Source organism: Leptonychotes weddellii, chromosome 10 (genome assembly GCF_054177405.1).
Source record: "Leptonychotes weddellii isolate Sample4059 chromosome 10, ASM5417740v2, whole genome shotgun sequence".
Lineage (NCBI taxonomy): Eukaryota > Metazoa > Chordata > Mammalia > Carnivora > Phocidae > Leptonychotes > Leptonychotes weddellii.
Window position 1 is genome coordinate 93,375,080 of NC_138378.1, and position 17,283 is coordinate 93,392,362.

The window sequence follows — 17,283 nt, forward strand, 5'->3', positions numbered from 1 at the left end:
GCACGTTCTGCATGGAGTACTGGGTGTTATACGCAAATAATGAATCATGGAACACTACATCAAAAACTAATGATGTATGGTGATTAACATAACATAATAAAAAAAATAAGAGACAAAAGGAATATGAGAATTCTCATGAATGTAAAGATATGGCTATAATAATTTTAGTTCTGATTTGGACTGTGTAGTGGGAAAGGCCTTCTATCTTCTAATTGGGGTTAGGCAACCTGAATTTTAAATATATATTTACAAATACATGTCTTGGTTTGTTTCCAGAAGCACAGAGGGGAAGGTAGTGATAATAGGGTGATCGAATGGATTTGGTAACTCTTATTTTTCATCTAGTTGGCCAAAAAGTTAAATGATAAATTATTCTTTTTGTGTAATAATTAGGAAATACGATAGTCATCAGAAGAACATCATTGGTGTGAAATACCTCTCAGCATTAAATGCTATCACTTATTAACTATACATTTGCAAATGCATGTGTTTATTCTTAGGAGCTCAGAGAAAGTAATAAAGTGACAGAATGGACTTGGCAACTGTCTCATTTTCCTCATCAGTCTAAATGCTTAATTACCTCATTCAACCATAAAGTTTCTTCTTTCATAAATCCTATGGTAAAATTGTGTCAGGTTCTCAAAACAACTCCTCCCAGATTCTTTAGGGGAGAAAGGGAACAGGTATCTTGCAGGGGTTATCTCCATAGTAGATTTCCTGTCTGTTATACCCCTTAAACAAAATCCAGACAATGATCCCAGCCCTCTGCTCTCCTATGATCTTAAACTCCACCTTGCAGGGGAAAAGGGGGCCTGATATGGCAGTAAATGCAGTAAAATTATGTGATCAGTTTTGCGGGGGCATGTGAATGGGTGTGGAAAGGTGCTGTCTTTATTTTGTATGTTGAACTGCTGATTGTAATGACTCAAATCAGTCTAGCTCCTTGTATTTCAGTGTAATGTGTACTTTTATATAAACAGCAGTGTTGGAAAATGACAAGGAAAATGTTGTCTATCGATCAACTGATTGAAAATGCCCTTCTCTAGAATGAGAAAGGTCATATTTTAATTACTGCCAGTTCAAATGATGCCTTTCTATTCTCCAAGCAACTGTGCTACTTTTATGTTCAGTCAGCTTTGAAGAATAGTCACTGCATTCCCTCCTATATCCTGAGTAAATTAAACCAACCATCTAAAAAGAGAAACAGGGAAGAAAATGGTGTTCTCAAGTCCAATGATATGACTAGAGGCTCGTATCTTGCACAAACAAGTATAATATAAAGTACTGTCATTTCCCAGGCATATATGAGCAAATCTACTTGAACTGGAGATACGTGCCTTCTTTACTTAAAGTGCAGACTTATTTTCTTCTTTCTTGGTCTACAATGTTTAATATTAAGAAGGCTCTTCATTCATTCCTTTTTTAATTCTACAGATGTTTACTGAGTATCTACAATGTGCCAGGGATGGGTGATATACTGGTGAATGAACAACAAAAAATAAACAAATGACAAATTTCCTTTCTCTGAGGGAGGTTTAATTCTAGCAAAGGGGAAAGTGAATAAATATAATGAAGAATCACATTATTTGATGTGTTAGGATTTGCTAAGTGTTGATGGAACAGAACAGAATGGGGAATGCCTGGCTAGAGTAGGAATCACAGTTTTGCATATGATGGTCAGGATACGCCTCACCGAGTGATATTTAATAAAGACTTGAAGGAGGCGAGGGAATGACCCATATTTCCCCAATTCTGGAGGGGAAAGCAGGCCAGGTATAGGGAACAGCCAGTGTAAATACTCTAAAATAGGAGCATCCTGACATATTTAAATTTTTTTTTCCATCTGTAAACAGTCTTTTGGGAGTTTTGTACCATTCAGGCCATTTGTCCCATGGTTATTTTTTGGCAAAATCTACAATAAAAGTAAGGCTTTCTTAGGTTCTCAAATCTTCCAGAGTTCCTAAGTATGGTGGTGGCGTGCTTTCCATTTCAGAAATCTTGTTTTCACATTAGGAGGCCAGATTGATGAGCTAGGACCTGAGATTATGTTCAGATGTGAATGCTGCATAATGCTGCATGAGTCCTGTCTTAAACGGAAATATGCATATATGGAAACAACATTTACAATATTTGAAGCTTGCAATGTTTTTCTCAGTCCTTTGAAATATACTAAAGGAAGTTTTGCCTTTTTTAATAGTTTTAACATTAATAGGATTAATTGCCAGCATTCACTGAGCACTTAATGTTTCCCAGGCATTGTTCTGAGAATTTTAAATACATAATGTTATTTAGTGCTTATAAAAGCCCAAACCCAATAAGGCAGGTAAAATTTTTTTCTATACTATGTTTACCGCAATTGTTATTTTTATTTATAATTTCCTTGAGGGTTTTTTAATATTTATATTTTAATCAACCCACTGAGGTATATTTACTTACCATCAAATTCGTTCATTTTAGGTTGTGATTCAATGCATTTTGACAAATGGATGCAGTTGCATGACTGACACTACTATCAACATTTAGAAAATGTCCTTCACCACGAGTCCCCTCTTGCCTCTTACCAGTCAGTCAATCCTCTCCCTCCCACCCATGGCCCCTGGAAAATAGGAATTTGCTCTCTTTCACCATGACTTTGACTTTCTAGAATTTGATATAAATGGAATCATGAATTCTCTGGTGTCTGGACTTTCATTTCGCAAAAGGTTTAGAGATTCATCCATGTCATGGAATGTGTCACCATATCATTCTTTTATTGCCAAGTGTCATTCCATTTTAGGGATATGCTACGTTCTATCTAATCATTCACAAGTTGATGGACATTTGTATTACTTCCAGTTTTTGGCTACTGTGAAAAATAATGTGCCATAAATATTTGTACACAAATCTTTACAGAGACATATGTTTCGTTTTCTCTTCAGAAATACCTAGGAGTGAAATGCTGGATCGTAGAGTATTTCATGTTTAACTTTAGGAGAAATTACTAAACTCTTTTCTCAAATAAATCTATTATTTTACATTTCTACCTATTTCTTCTACATTTCTTCTGGTCTACAATAAATGAGATTTCAAGTCACCCTAGTTCTTTACCAAGTCAAGTTCTGACTTAAAAATGTCAGATTTTTTAAAAATTTAGACATTCTAGTAAGAATAGAGTGGTATTTCATTTGGGTATTAATTTGTATTTTGTAGATTATTAATGCTGTTGTGCATCTTTGCTTATGTTTATTTAACATCCATGTCTTTTCCTTGATGAACTCTCTTCGATTCTACTCCCCATTTTTTTAATTGGGTTGTTAATCCTAGTATTGAGTTATAAGTGGTTTTTATGTTTTTGGAATAGAAATTCTTAATCTGATATGTGTTTTGCAAAATATTATCCCAGTTTTTGGTTTGTCTTTTCATTTTACTAACAGGGACTTTCAAAGAGTAGACACTTTTTAAAAATTATTTTGAAGACCAATTTATCAAGTTTTTTGATGTTTGTTCTTTTTATATCATACTGAAGATACCCTTGTTCAGTCCAAGACCAGTAGGATTTATCCTATTTCCTTCTAGAAATTTTAGTTTTAGCTCTTTTTTAGATCCATGATCCACACTGAGGTATTTGTTATATATGATTTAAGGTGAAGATTGAGATTTATGATTTCTATACAGGATGTTCAGTTGTTATGGCCTCATTTGTAGAAAAAATCATACTTCTTCCCATTAAACTGGTTTGTCACCTTGTCCAAAAAAGTGGCTGTCCCAGTTTGCATTCCTACTAGCAATATATGAGAGTTCCAATTGATCCATATCCTTGTCAGCACTTATATTGTCAGTTTTAAAAAACATTTTAGTCATTTAATAGGTGATATTTTATTTGTGGTTTTAATTTGCAATTTTCTAATGCCTATGTTTTCTGTGCTTGTTTGATATTTGCATATTTAGATCAGTTTGGGAAAGAATTGATATCTTTAAAATATCGAATCTCCCAATTTTGGGGTTGTCTGTGCTAGGACAGAGACTTATTTAGAGGGATACATAAACTGACTCTAGAATAAGCTTCCAGAAATGATGTCAGAAATGGGCTGTCAGTGAAGCTGTTGCATCACCAAGATCAGAAAGCTCTGGAATCAATCCACTGTTGGATACAGAATCATACCAACACAAATTAGTTTTTCACCAGCAAAACAGAGGCCTCAAACCTGTCTCTGTTTCTGTGTAATTCAGTCCTGAATTAACATCTTGTGGAAATGAATCTGACTGACAAACCTAATCATGTCCAGAACCCTGATTTCAGGCAGTCTTAGATATTTAGTTTTAGTTTTAGTTTTCTAGGTTTTGCTAACAACAAGAGCTCGTTAAAAGACACTTGGGATAGGTATTAGGCACACCAGTCTCATGGATCTGTTTCAAAAAGTAAATGAAGAAATTTGCCTTCTTAGTAGCAAAACCAAAATTTTAGTGAATAAGATAACACATGAATAAAAGATGCCATTTGCTAGCCTCTCTTGAAGGTAGGTGTGGCCAAGTGACTGAGTGATGGCCAATGGGATGATGAGGAAAATGTACATTCTGTAAGGATGACTGGTTTAAAAGGAATTGACCCAGATAGAAGGGCCCCCTTATCCTTTTCTTGTTTCCTCCTTTTATTGGTCCACAGTGCAAATGGATGCCTGAGGTCTCAGTAGCCATCCGGGGCCATAAGGGGATCTTGCTCACATTTACAATGCCAGAGCAGAAAGAATGAGCGTGATCTTTGTTGACACCATGGAGTTTTCATGCCAAGCCCTGGACTTTTTACTTCTGGACTTCTTTATTTTAAAGAGAAACAGTCTCATCATATTTCAGCCACTTTTATTTGGGGATTTTCACTTATATGAGTCCACCAAATTCACTTCTTAGTAATACAGACATCTTGGGGCGCCCGGGTGGCTCAGTCATTAAGCATCTGCCTTCAGCTCAGGTCATGATCCCAGGGTCCTGGGATGGAGCTCTGCATCAGGCTCCCTGCTCAGCGGGAAGCCTTCTTCTCCTTCTCCCACTCGCGCCTGCTTGTGTTCCCTCTCTCGCTGTGTCTCTCTCTGTCAAATAAATAAATAAAATCTTAAAAAAAAAATACAGACATCTTGTTCCAATCTCAAAACATTTTGATAAGGCAAAATATGTGTTATCTAAATGAGGGAGCTATACTGGGATTTTGAGTGAGTCTACTTTCTGAAAAGCCTGTCTCTTCATAGGAGGCAGATTTGTCAGTTTGTCTTATATATCTTCTTTAATTGAATCTATACTTAGCAGAAGTCCTTCTATTTTCAGTTTCCAGTGATAATGCAAAATTTTCCTCTTAAAAAATTGTTGATTATTTCAATGAATTTTTAGGAGGATTTCTGCCTTACCCTGATTTTCCCAATGTGCTCATTGTATGTATCCATATGTAAATGTATATAATATATACATACACACCACATATATGTGTGTATATATAATTTTTAATTGTATATATTAATTAAATATAATATTTAATTATAAAAATGTGTATATATATAATTTTTAATTTCACAAACATTTACTGAATATCTATTATATGCTGGTATAATGAGGGAGACACCCTCACACATGGAGATTTCCCTTATAAATGTAAATGTCTCTTATAAAAAGATAACTTCTACTCAGTTTTCAGAGCTTCTCCTGTGTCTTTCATTTCTTAAAAATAATCACCTAAAATCATCTGTATGCCAAGAAGGCATATTTTGGGTGACAAATTCTGCTCTCCTTCACCCATTTATACTTCATTGTATATACCTAAAGTATAAAACTTACTCTAATTTCACTAAATTCTTCAGATTTTCAATATTATTTTAACTAAAAATAATATAAATGAACTTGTGTTGTGAAATCTAAAGCACTACTAAAATTATAAGTTGTTTTTCTTAAGAAACTAGCCTGGAAGTATTTTATAAAAGAGTTATATTTTAAAGGAAAGTACAGAACTGTATTTTTGTCAATTTAGAAACATCATACCTAGAATATATCTAGATGAAAATCTAATGAGTTCCAAATCTTATTTTAACAAGTGATAGAATTAGATGTATGATTTCCAGTAGTCTCTATAGAAAATAATTTAGGCTACTCAATAAAGAACGTATTTCATGCATTAAATCAAGTCAGTGAGGCTTGAATTGATCAAATAAAGTAGCATTTTAATCACATTGGGTAGATAATCTATTAAAAGATGCTTAGTGCTGAAAAATGCAATTTTTTCTGCTTCAGTGGCATCATGTTTTTATACCTATTTAGTCACTTGAATACATCAAATGTGTAGAGTATATTTAATACAGGATCATTTTAAACAGGATAATACCAGTTGCAAGGCATATTCATTTCTATATAAGTCTTCGAAGAATATAAAAATTTAGCTAATGAAGAGAGAGATTTGTTCATGTGATTGCTTCCCACCCCCCAAAGAGAAAACATGTAACCATGTTGGGTATAGTCGGATGATGTTTGTTTGAATTAAAATCATGTTTCAGGCTGAGGGAGATTAAGCAATGACTCCAGTGACTAATGAGTTTCTCTCAAGCAACTGCTAAATGTTAGGGTATCACACTCGAATTTTTAAAAAAACATACCTAACTAATCCATTTGAATGGGAACAATAACTGAATTAGCTCTTGTGAAAGAAAGAAAAGGCACCCACGCCTACTTCACTGGCCCCTGGAAGCCAAACTTTGCTGTTTCCTTTTCAGTTGCCATAGTGAATGACACAGCATGGGTGGCTAAATTTCCATGAAAAAAAAAAAAAAGGGTTCTTTCTTTTTAAAACAAACATTGAATTCTGAAGAACAATGCTACATACACAATATAGTATTTTGAAGCTTTCAGGATTCTGATCATTGTGATTTCATGGAGCATGCCTGAAAAACTCTTTTACTAAAGATTTGTTATAAAACTTTCTGGCTGATTTAGTATTTTTAAAAATATATATATAAATTTCATTCCTGGCTATTTAACCACATCAGTGTTTGCCCATTCCCCAAACCCCTCCCAAATATAATAATAATAAAAATAAATTATAAGTATGATTTAGAAATTCTGTAGATGCTAGCTAGTTGTATAATTTTTTTTATGGATATTCTTTCAGAATCTTTAATTTTGTGTTGGAACTCCAGTTTTTGTTTTGAAGCAGATACATATATATGGCCTGATAATATTCCCTTCTATGATCTACTATAGCAAAAAGATATTGGGGTGCCTGGCTGGCTCAGCTGGTAGAGCATGTGACTCTTGATCTTAGGGTGGTGAGTTCAGGCCCTATGTTGGGTGTAGCGCTTACATAATTAAAAAAAAAAAAGTATTCCCTTACATGAAGTGTTTAAATAAGTCCGTATTTGTTTAAAACAAAAGACAAAAACAAAAAAAAAAACCCAAAAGGGTACTAAGAGATTTTTGCACCAGATAATGTGTGGACAACACACCCTGAAAATTCTCTCATGGCAGAGACTTCTAGGTAATTCTCTTCTCCCATAGAACTAGAACCCCCAATTTTAATATGGGTAACAGGCCACCGAGAATAAAGGCTACAATTATCACGCAGCTTCTGAAGAGTATGGCCATATAACTAACCTCTGACATAAAAGGTAAGAGACGCAACTTTGGGTGTCTCCCAAGACCAGACATCTGAAGTCAAAGTGTCAGCAGGGTTGCACTCTTCAGAGGCTCTGGAGGAGTCCCTGTGCATTGCCTCTTTCAGCTTCTGGCATCTGTTGGCACGTCTTAGCTGGCAGCTCCATCACTCCAGGCTCTGCCTCCTTCATCTTCTCCTCTCTGGAACTCCTCTGTATGTCTCATCTAAGGACACTCGTCATTGGCTCTAGCGCCCACTCAAATAATCCAGGGTGATCTCATCTCGAGATCCTCAATTTAATTACTACATCTGCAAAGACCCTTTTCCCAAATAAGGGAACATTGGCAGGTTCTGGGGATTAGAACAAGAGCATGTCTTTTTGCAGGTCCACCATTCAGCTCACTACACTCTCTAAAGAATTTCAGATAATAGAACCAGCAGAGAAGTTATTATATGTTTATTTAAAATAATTGCATTCTTTAATAAAAGAGGCACTAATATGACACTCTGGAAAAATACCTACCAGTTTTACAAGACCAAAGTGGAACTTCGGATTATAGGTAATATAGTCATTGAAATAAAATAAACCAGTGGATGGATTACATAGCAAATTAAACACTGCTGAGTTCATTGGTTATCTGTGTTATATATATGAAAAATTATACAGAAATTATATAGTAATAAGGTTAAAAACACAAAGGATATAAGAAAGGTTTTTTTGTGTGTTTACATATGTATATACATGTATAAAAATATACATATATGTAATAGAACTTTCTGGAGAGATCAGAGTGACTGAGAGAGAGAAAATATAACAATGAGAATTTTCAAGAATTATTGAGGTATATAAATCCTTCTTTCAGGGATCAAAATGAGTCTTAAAAAGAGTAAATAAAAATTAATCCACACCTAGAAATGACAGCAAATCTGTACCACAACAAATAAAAAGAGAAGATACCAAGTACAACCACAGACCAAATATTTTTTTTCATCTATAAAGGCAAAGCATACATTGAAAACAGACTTCTCAATGGTAACAATGGAAAATAAACTACAATAGAATAATACTATACATACTAAAGATAGGCTTTTTCAATATTTCTCATTTACTTATTTTTTATCTTTATTATTTATTTATATTTATTTATTATGTTTTCTAAGCTCCTTCCTTTATTAGAACTCAAGGTATTAAGATTCCTCAGACTCTCTTGCAGAGTTGCAGATGTGTGTTAGATCCCACGAATCAGATGGGCACATACAGGCCTTATATTTAGAACGTCATGAAGTGGAGTCCAGGGTAGTGGAATGAGAGGTGCCCATTCCTGGGTCTGGCAGCACAGCCTGAATCAACAGTTCCAGTGATGGTTTCCTAATCCCTGCACATGGCTAAGGTACCACAATCCTGGAACCAAAAGTTGTGATGGCCATTTCCAGATTCCAGCAAAGTAAAATTTCCATTGGTGGTCCAGCTCTGAAGTGCTCTGTAGGAGTTCTTTGGAAGGCCCAGCATGGAACTTGCTTCTCCAGGCCTTCTAGTAATTTTATAAATACTCATTTCCCCATATCTGTTTAAAATTGCTAGAGGATTTTGTTATCTGAAACAAAATCTTAATTGGTAAAGTATTTGGTAGCAAAAGCAATTGCAGGTTAATAGACTTTTAAGGATGGGAAATTGATTGCTCCTCTGACATGGTTGGTTGAAAAGCAAGACATATCTCTTTTTCCACTACAGAATGGCATATGGGTGGTTCATGGTGCTCAGTGTTAAAAGTATCACTAAAAGTTTCACCTATGGATGTATGACTCTGGCAGGTGACCTGGTAGCTTCCATAGTGTACTGTACCAGCCACATCAAATTGGAAGTCTATGAGATAGGCTGTTTCTAATAATACTGAATAACATGCAAATGAAAATAATAGAGCCAAGGCTTTAAATTCTTGGCTCAAGTCACAATCAGAGAAACGGTAAATGTCTGTGATCCCTCTACAGTAATTTCTTTCCTGAATTAGCTGGAGGGCTAATACAGACAAAGATCAAACAAAATCTGATCCAGTGAGATGCTAAATTGCCAAATACACTAAATCCACAGACTCACTCAAGTCCCTAATGTGAAAGTTGATCGAGAAAAAAATGATAACCCCCAAAATAGAATTTGATATTTGAATGATTTTATAAGGGCAAGATTTTTAAATGCCTAAACCCCAAAGAGCCACACAGGGAAGCCAAAATAGCCCCTCATCTTCTGAAAAGGGGTCTGCTTTATTGGAGAGCTGAAATGATCTCACAGGTCACCTTGGAAGGGGATACCAATTATCTTCATGCTCTACCACTACTATCTAATTTCCTCCAGAACTATATTTAGTATCAGATCCCAGCATGCCACAGAGGCCAATTACAATGTCAAACCAAGGAAAAGAAAATTTGCATGCCAAAATAAGTGTAAGATCGTGGTAGATTGTATTTTTGTTTAAACTATTTTCCGTGCCTTCCCTCTAGAGCAAATTAGCACATCCCTATCCATTGACTTAAGCCTTGGCCTTGTGGCTTTAATGTGACCAACGGAATGTGAGCAGAATTGATGGATGCAAACTTCCAAGAAGCTTTGAGAATCCCAAAGTGTAGTCGGCCATCAGGTGTCTTTTCCCCTGCCCCCAAACCAATGATGTTTAGAAAGATCCTATGACTCCTTCAGCTTGGGCCCTGAGATGAAAACAACATAAAGCAGACTGTGGCCAACCCACAAAGGAGACATAACATGAGAAATATTTTGTGTGTGTGTGGGCAAGGTGTGTGTATATGTCCATCGTCATTCCCATGCTCGAAGTTCAACGTGTGATTCACTTAATCATTGCCTTTTTTCTCCATATTATCTTTTTAAATGGAAATTGTTCTAGAAACAAATAAATTAGAAGCAAATATTTACCTCAGTGTAAATAACTTTATCAGTTGTTTTCTTTAGATGACAAAAAATGAGAAAACTTCAGTATCAAGAGAAAAATTAAAAGAAGAGACAAGCACCCCAAGTAGGTGATGGAACACCAAAGAAAGTTGCATTATTGTTTCCAGCCAGAGGGTTTGATGATTATTTTTGAGTGAGAATACACTGCTCAGAACTATTCCAATTCTGTTCAGAGCTACCCTTTGATGACTGTTAATGAAGGCAGTAAATTTTCTTGTTTTCTTACCAGTGTTCTCTTTCAGTATTTCAGTGCAGTATTGCTAAGATTCTGTGGCCAAACTTTAGAAGACACCCTGATTAATTTGCCTCTACTCATGGGTGACACAAGCAAGCATTCTAACACTGTGACACTGTGAAATGTGTAAACACGGGCATTGGCGCTCCTGCAGTCTTCAATAGCGAACTGATTAGTGATGTTGGGTGCTCTGCACTAGTAAGGAACAGCCTGGCAGTGAGTCCTTTTGAGGGAGGGCAGATGCTTCTTTCCAGAGTATCTCCAAAATGTAACAGGAGTAGCATTTCCAAAGTAAGGTAGTGAAAACAAGAGTGTCTCCACCATTCTTTGAAATTTGCTCAAAAACAAGGCAAACAGAAATTAGAAACACAATACAAACTCTACCTGTAATTAAAAATCAGAGATCTGTTCATTGTAACCAAAATAGATGAAGATAAAGAATGGAATAAAAGTAGATGATTTATCAAAGGGAAGAGAGTTCAAACTCCTATTGCTATGTCTAAGTTCTGTTACATTGACCACCTCCAAATATCTACGGAGAGTTGGCGACTAGAAAATTATCAAATAAAGATCTTTTTTTAAGGTAATTACTACTACAGCAGTAACCTGATGCCAAGGCAGACTGATTACTAGTTGCTCACCCATTGTCAATTCCACACTTTTTCATTACTAACGGAACCTGATTGCATCGACTGCAATAAAATAACTAAATAAAAGATTATATTTCCCAGTCTTCTTTGGATCCAATGAAATATAAGCAGAAGCCATCAGAGAGGGTGTCTAGGGAAAAAAAAAATTGTTTTTCAGAGAGAGCGTGGGGCCAGCAGAGGGAGAGGGAGAGAGAGAATCCTAAGCAGTCTCCTGATGTGGGGCTCAATCTCACAACCCTGAGATCATGAGCCGAAATCAAGAGTTGGACACTTAATTGACTGAACCACCCAGGTGCCCCTCGGAAACTTTTTTTAAAGACAGAGATTTATTCCTTCAGCTTTCCCTGTTTCCTCTCTCTCCCTTTCTGGAATTAGAGATGTATTGTCTGGAACCGGAAGTCTTCTTGTGCTGTGTGGCAATCTCAGTGATGGGAAACGTTCTAGGAAAGGCAGAATAGAAAAATAAAGTGAGACAGTCTCTCCTAATGCCAGTGAAGCTGCCACACCAGTCCTGGAATCCTTACCTTCACGATTTCTGTGAGACAAAATTAAGCTTCTATCCTTTTAAGTGCCTTTAATTTGGGTTTTGCTTTGTATGCTGCTAACTAAAGTCAGTCCTAACTGTTACGGAGATTTCATTTGGCACATAATAAGAATATTCTTAGAAAGACTGGTGATGGAGTAAAAAAACAAAAGTTAAGCCTTTAAAATAATATAAATTCAGAATTTACCACAGAGCTTTCCATGCGAAACATTTTTCAGTTAGTTTATTTCTTTGGATAAGAGATTTCTTTCTGTTTGTTTTATGATTATGTTTCTCCTCTGTATCATCAAACAGAGTGGCTTTTGTTTATTTCTTGTGAAGCAGATACAAAATTTGAGTCCTTGCTCTTACTATTATTTTTCCCAGTGTTATGAGCCCTAAGCTTTGATCAAAATTTGTGTCGGCATTGCGTGCCTCAGGCTGCCATGCAGTAATGAACAGTGGACCATTGCCCCGCTCATTATGTTCATAGTCAATAAAAATGCCATCATGTGTGTTTGTTGGCAGTGCATGCATATGTGGGTTGAAAGATTAGGGGAGAGGAGGAACAGTAGCTTTTCTTATTTGAGATCAAGTCTCTATTTTTGAGGTCTTGCTGAGGTCCTGCATATTATATATATATTCTTGGCTTCCAGTAACTTCAGAGATTTTATCATCCTAGTGCCACATGGAGATCCACAAGTAGTCCCTCAAATATTTAACAAAGGTATGCATTTTTTACATAGACATGCATAGGTCAGAAGAAATTTGTTCACTCTGTATATAGCCTTACATACCCTCATTACCGCACCAACATGATATGATAGGGACTAAGAGAAGATGTGGGCTGTTTGTAGAAGCCATTACAAAGAGGAACAGACAGAATAAAGGTATTTGCTGCTGGAAATACACTATCCATAAGGTATACCTCTGATCATCTCTTTATGAGATTTTGCCAACCTTTATATTACAAAACCAGCCATCAGCACCAAGGGATCTGGACTTGACTGAACTTCTGCTGTTTGAGCTTTTTGCTATGCCTACGAGAATACCAAGATCTTGTAGTTCCTAAACATCGACCAGAATAAAGGAAGATAGGGAGTAAGCATTATTATCACTGGGTATCACTGTTAAAGGAAGAGGGAAATCCAGGATGGAAATCCAGAAGTAATTTCTTCTGGAACACAGAAGACTGTCCTAATTTGGTAGATACCTATCTGCCATTTTCACAGAAATACTATTTTTCCAAGGGAAAGTCATAGGGGAGAAAGAGAGGATCCACAATATCTTTAGATGCAAGTTATCTCAAGCCAGTTTTATTTTCACTCTGTCTCAGCTTCATTTTGGCAATCTTATCCTCCTTTAGAGAGTGGGAAGAGGGGAATCAGGACAAGCATTTATTCCCTGGATTGGACAAGTCAGTGGAGGCTTGTATGAACAGCAGTACTGGTGGCACAGTGATTCCCAAGGGCACAGCTGGGCCAGATGCCTAAGTAAGCACCACGCTTGTAGGCTATGGATTGGGTATGAAGGAGAGAGGAGGATATGCAGGTAGATTGGGTATGCAGGATAGAGGAGGCTAAGCAAGATGTAGAATTTTACAATACATGCTGGGCCAAAGTACCATGTTATAACAATAACCTTAAATTTGGGCTAGATGGTACATATATTATTACAGTTAATTATCAAATATTTCTATGTATCGGCTCACATATAAACTCTCTGAAAGTTCTCAATGATCCTGGTCCAATGGTATGCTAGACTGCTTGATGCTATTCCACCTAACATGGATACAGTATTAATTTTTAAATGTTTTTTGTGTGTTTCCTTTGCATAGTTTCTATTGCTTGGACTTCAAGCACACTGATATTTTCCTTGACAGTGTCTAATCTGCTACATTCCCAGCCGGTGTATTTTTCACCTCAGACATATTTTTTATACCCAGAAGTTTGATTTGGGTATGTTTTAACATCTTCCATATCTCTATGTACATGCTTGATTTTCTTCTACCTTCTTGGACATATGGTATTAAGTAAGAATAGCTCTTTCAATCTCATTGTCTAGTATTTCTATATCATGTATCTGTATCATTTCTGGGTCTATTTTATTGGTTGATTTTTCTTAACATAATGAGTTGTATTATCCTGCTTTTACATATTTGATAATTCTTGATTGGATGTAGACATTGTAAATTTGTTGAATGTCTGATGTATTTTTATTCTTATAAATATTATTGAGCTTTGTTCTGGGGCACAGTTTTTAAAAAAAAAAAACAGTTGATTCTATGAAAGCTCTACTCTGAGTAATTTTTGCATTAAGTTACAAGAGTTTTCACTCTGGCTGGGAAGACACAAACCATTTCTAGTCCTATGTAAGATTTCTGCTTGTCTGTTTCTTTTGGATAGTTCTTTCCTTGACTTCAGGCATTTTTATCATACACATTCATCAGTTCTCATTGAAGACCAGGGGAGACTCTTGACAGAACTCCAATCGTTTTTCTGCTCTGTGAACTCTAGCCACATTGGCCCCCCTCAATACCCAGCTTTGTCTCTTCAATTCAGAGAGATTGCCTTGTGCCCCTGCTCCACCCCACCCCAGTCCTCCTTACCTGTGCTGTGGCTTGGAAATTATCACTAGGTAGTAAGCTGAGTCAATTATAGGGCTCATCTTGTTTGACTCCCTTCTTTCAAGAATCACTGTGCTGTATTATCTAACATTTGATGTCTGGAAACCATTATCGTCACATATTTTTGTTGTTGTTGTTCTATATGTGCTTTCTCTGTGTCAAAACCTTTGATCGATGATGTGTTGTTTTGCTGCATGTTTTATGCATTTTTTTAATAACATGGCATGTGCTATTTAGAGAAGGCATGCGTTAGAAGTTTTGACACAAGTGCTTTAAAAAAAGTCAATGCTTTTGCATTTTGGCTTCCTATATATTTTTTTTTCATTTTCTTTTTTTATGACTTTTTCATAAGGTAGAGGATTCTCATCTTCTCTATTTTGGCTGATGTCTTAATTCTACATGAACATAACTGAATCAGTCATAACTTTGAGATGGGTTGGTTATGTTACTTGGTCATCAAGATTAGTAAATACCAACTTGTGCAGCTTGGGCGTAATGACTGATAAGAACAGTTTTATAAGTTGTGACTCATACTTTGTATCATATGATTAACTGTAACTTCTCATGGTTTGAAGATGTTTTGCATTATCTGTGTACAATTACAATCTTTCTCTTATCTCAGCCCAGAAATAATATACCTTAATAAGATTCCTACTGACAGACGCTGTCAGACTGGTTGCTTTTAGATTAGCTTTAATTATATTTAATAGCACTGATAATCAACAACTATCTAACTTTCTGGGTTTTTTTTTTTTAAAGATTTTATTTATTTATTTGAGAGAGAGAGACAGAGAGAGAGCATGAGAGGGGGGAGGGTCGGGAGGGTCAGAGGGAGAAGCAGACTCCCTGCCGAGCAGGGAGCCCGATGCAGGACTCGATCCAGGGACTCCAGGATCATGACCTGAGCCGAAGGCAGTCGCTTAACCAACTGAGCCCCCCAGGTGCCCACTTTCTGGATTTTTAATACCAACTATAATTAAGTGTTGTAGTGACTTACAAAAGATTTCCATAAATACACTCCTTTATTTTGAGAACTCATCCAGTAAACTAACTCTGTGATGCATGGAGGGGACCAAAAATCCCTTTGCACAATTAACATTGAGCTTGATTTGGAATGTCTTTATACAGAAGCACTTTGTTGCACTTGCACATGTACTTCCTTATAAAGGAAGAATTTCTTGCTTTCACACAAGTTGGCTAATCTTAATAGGGTCTATTTCTAGAAAACTGTGTGGTGTTTTTTTTTTTGAAAACTTATGAGTTTATTAGAAACAAAAAATAGAAAATAATTGGGAAATTTACTAGGGTCAGGTACTATCAATTAACTGTGTGGAGCCTTCTTGAATGGGCAAAATAAAAAACTATAAACACTAGTTATAGATCTGAAAAACATTACAACCTAGACACCTATGCCTGCACTGTCCAAAAAAGTAGCCCTAAGTAACATGTGGATATTCAAATTTAAATTAATTAGCACTCAATTGCACTAGCCACACTTCAATATGATGCAGATAAATGATACAGAAATACTAGACAATGAGATTGAAAGAGCTATTATTACTCAATACCATATGTCCAGGAAGGTAGGAGAAAATCAGTCATGTTACATAGAGATATGGAAGATGTTAAAACATATCCAAATCAAACTTCTGGGCATAAAAAATATGTCTGAGGTGAAAAATATACTGGCTGGGAATGTAGCAGATCAAGGAAAATATCAGTGTGCTTGAAGTCCAAGCAATAGAAACTATGCAAAGGAAACCCTTCAAAGGCAAAAAGTTTGCTCTTCAAAAGACACATATAAAAAAAGGAAGGTCACAGCATGGGAAAAATATTGGGAAAATCTATATGTGACAAGTAACTTACATCTAGAATATATAAAGAATTCTTTTAATAAGAGGCAAAAAAGAAAAAAAAGAAAAATGAGAAAATATTTGAATGGACATTGCACCAAAGTAGATACATGAGTAGTAAATAAGCACATGGAAGGATATCCACTCAGTATCATTAGTTATTTAGGGAAAGGCAAATTATGCCCATGGTGAACTGTTTACGTACCAACCAGAATGGCTAAAACTAGAAAGATTAATTAGATTAATTAATTAGAAAGATTAGAAAGAGTATATGGAGCAACTGGAACTCTCAAACACTGCTGTTTGGAATATAAAATGGTAGATGCATCCACCACTTTGGAAAACAGTTTGGCAGTACCCAGGAAGTTAAACATATACCTCTGTATGATCTATTCCGCTGTATTTACTCCATTCCAATGGTACTTACTCAATATCATTATTGACTCCATTCTGGTAAACATTTATTTTACTAAATACAATCTAGGCACAATTCAACATTTAGTCAACAGAAATGTTAACAGTAGGTTTAAAAAAATAAAAATAAAATGTTTAAAATAAAAAACTCAATGCATAAAGAAAGTTGCTCTTGTTATTTCTAGTCTTTGACAGAAAAGTTTCGCATTTCTTTCTTGGTCTCAAGCTGCAGTTCCTGTCCCTCTCTGCTCAGCCTGGGGACACTGACTGAGGGAAAATGCAGTATGATACCACTGATGGCTTTTGTTACAATCGACCCATCGTTTTCTGTCTCTGCCTAAGATGGAAAGGTATGAGACTCAATACAAAATTCAATAAATTAACGAGTCCTAGTAGAAAAGTGAATAAAAATGATACATT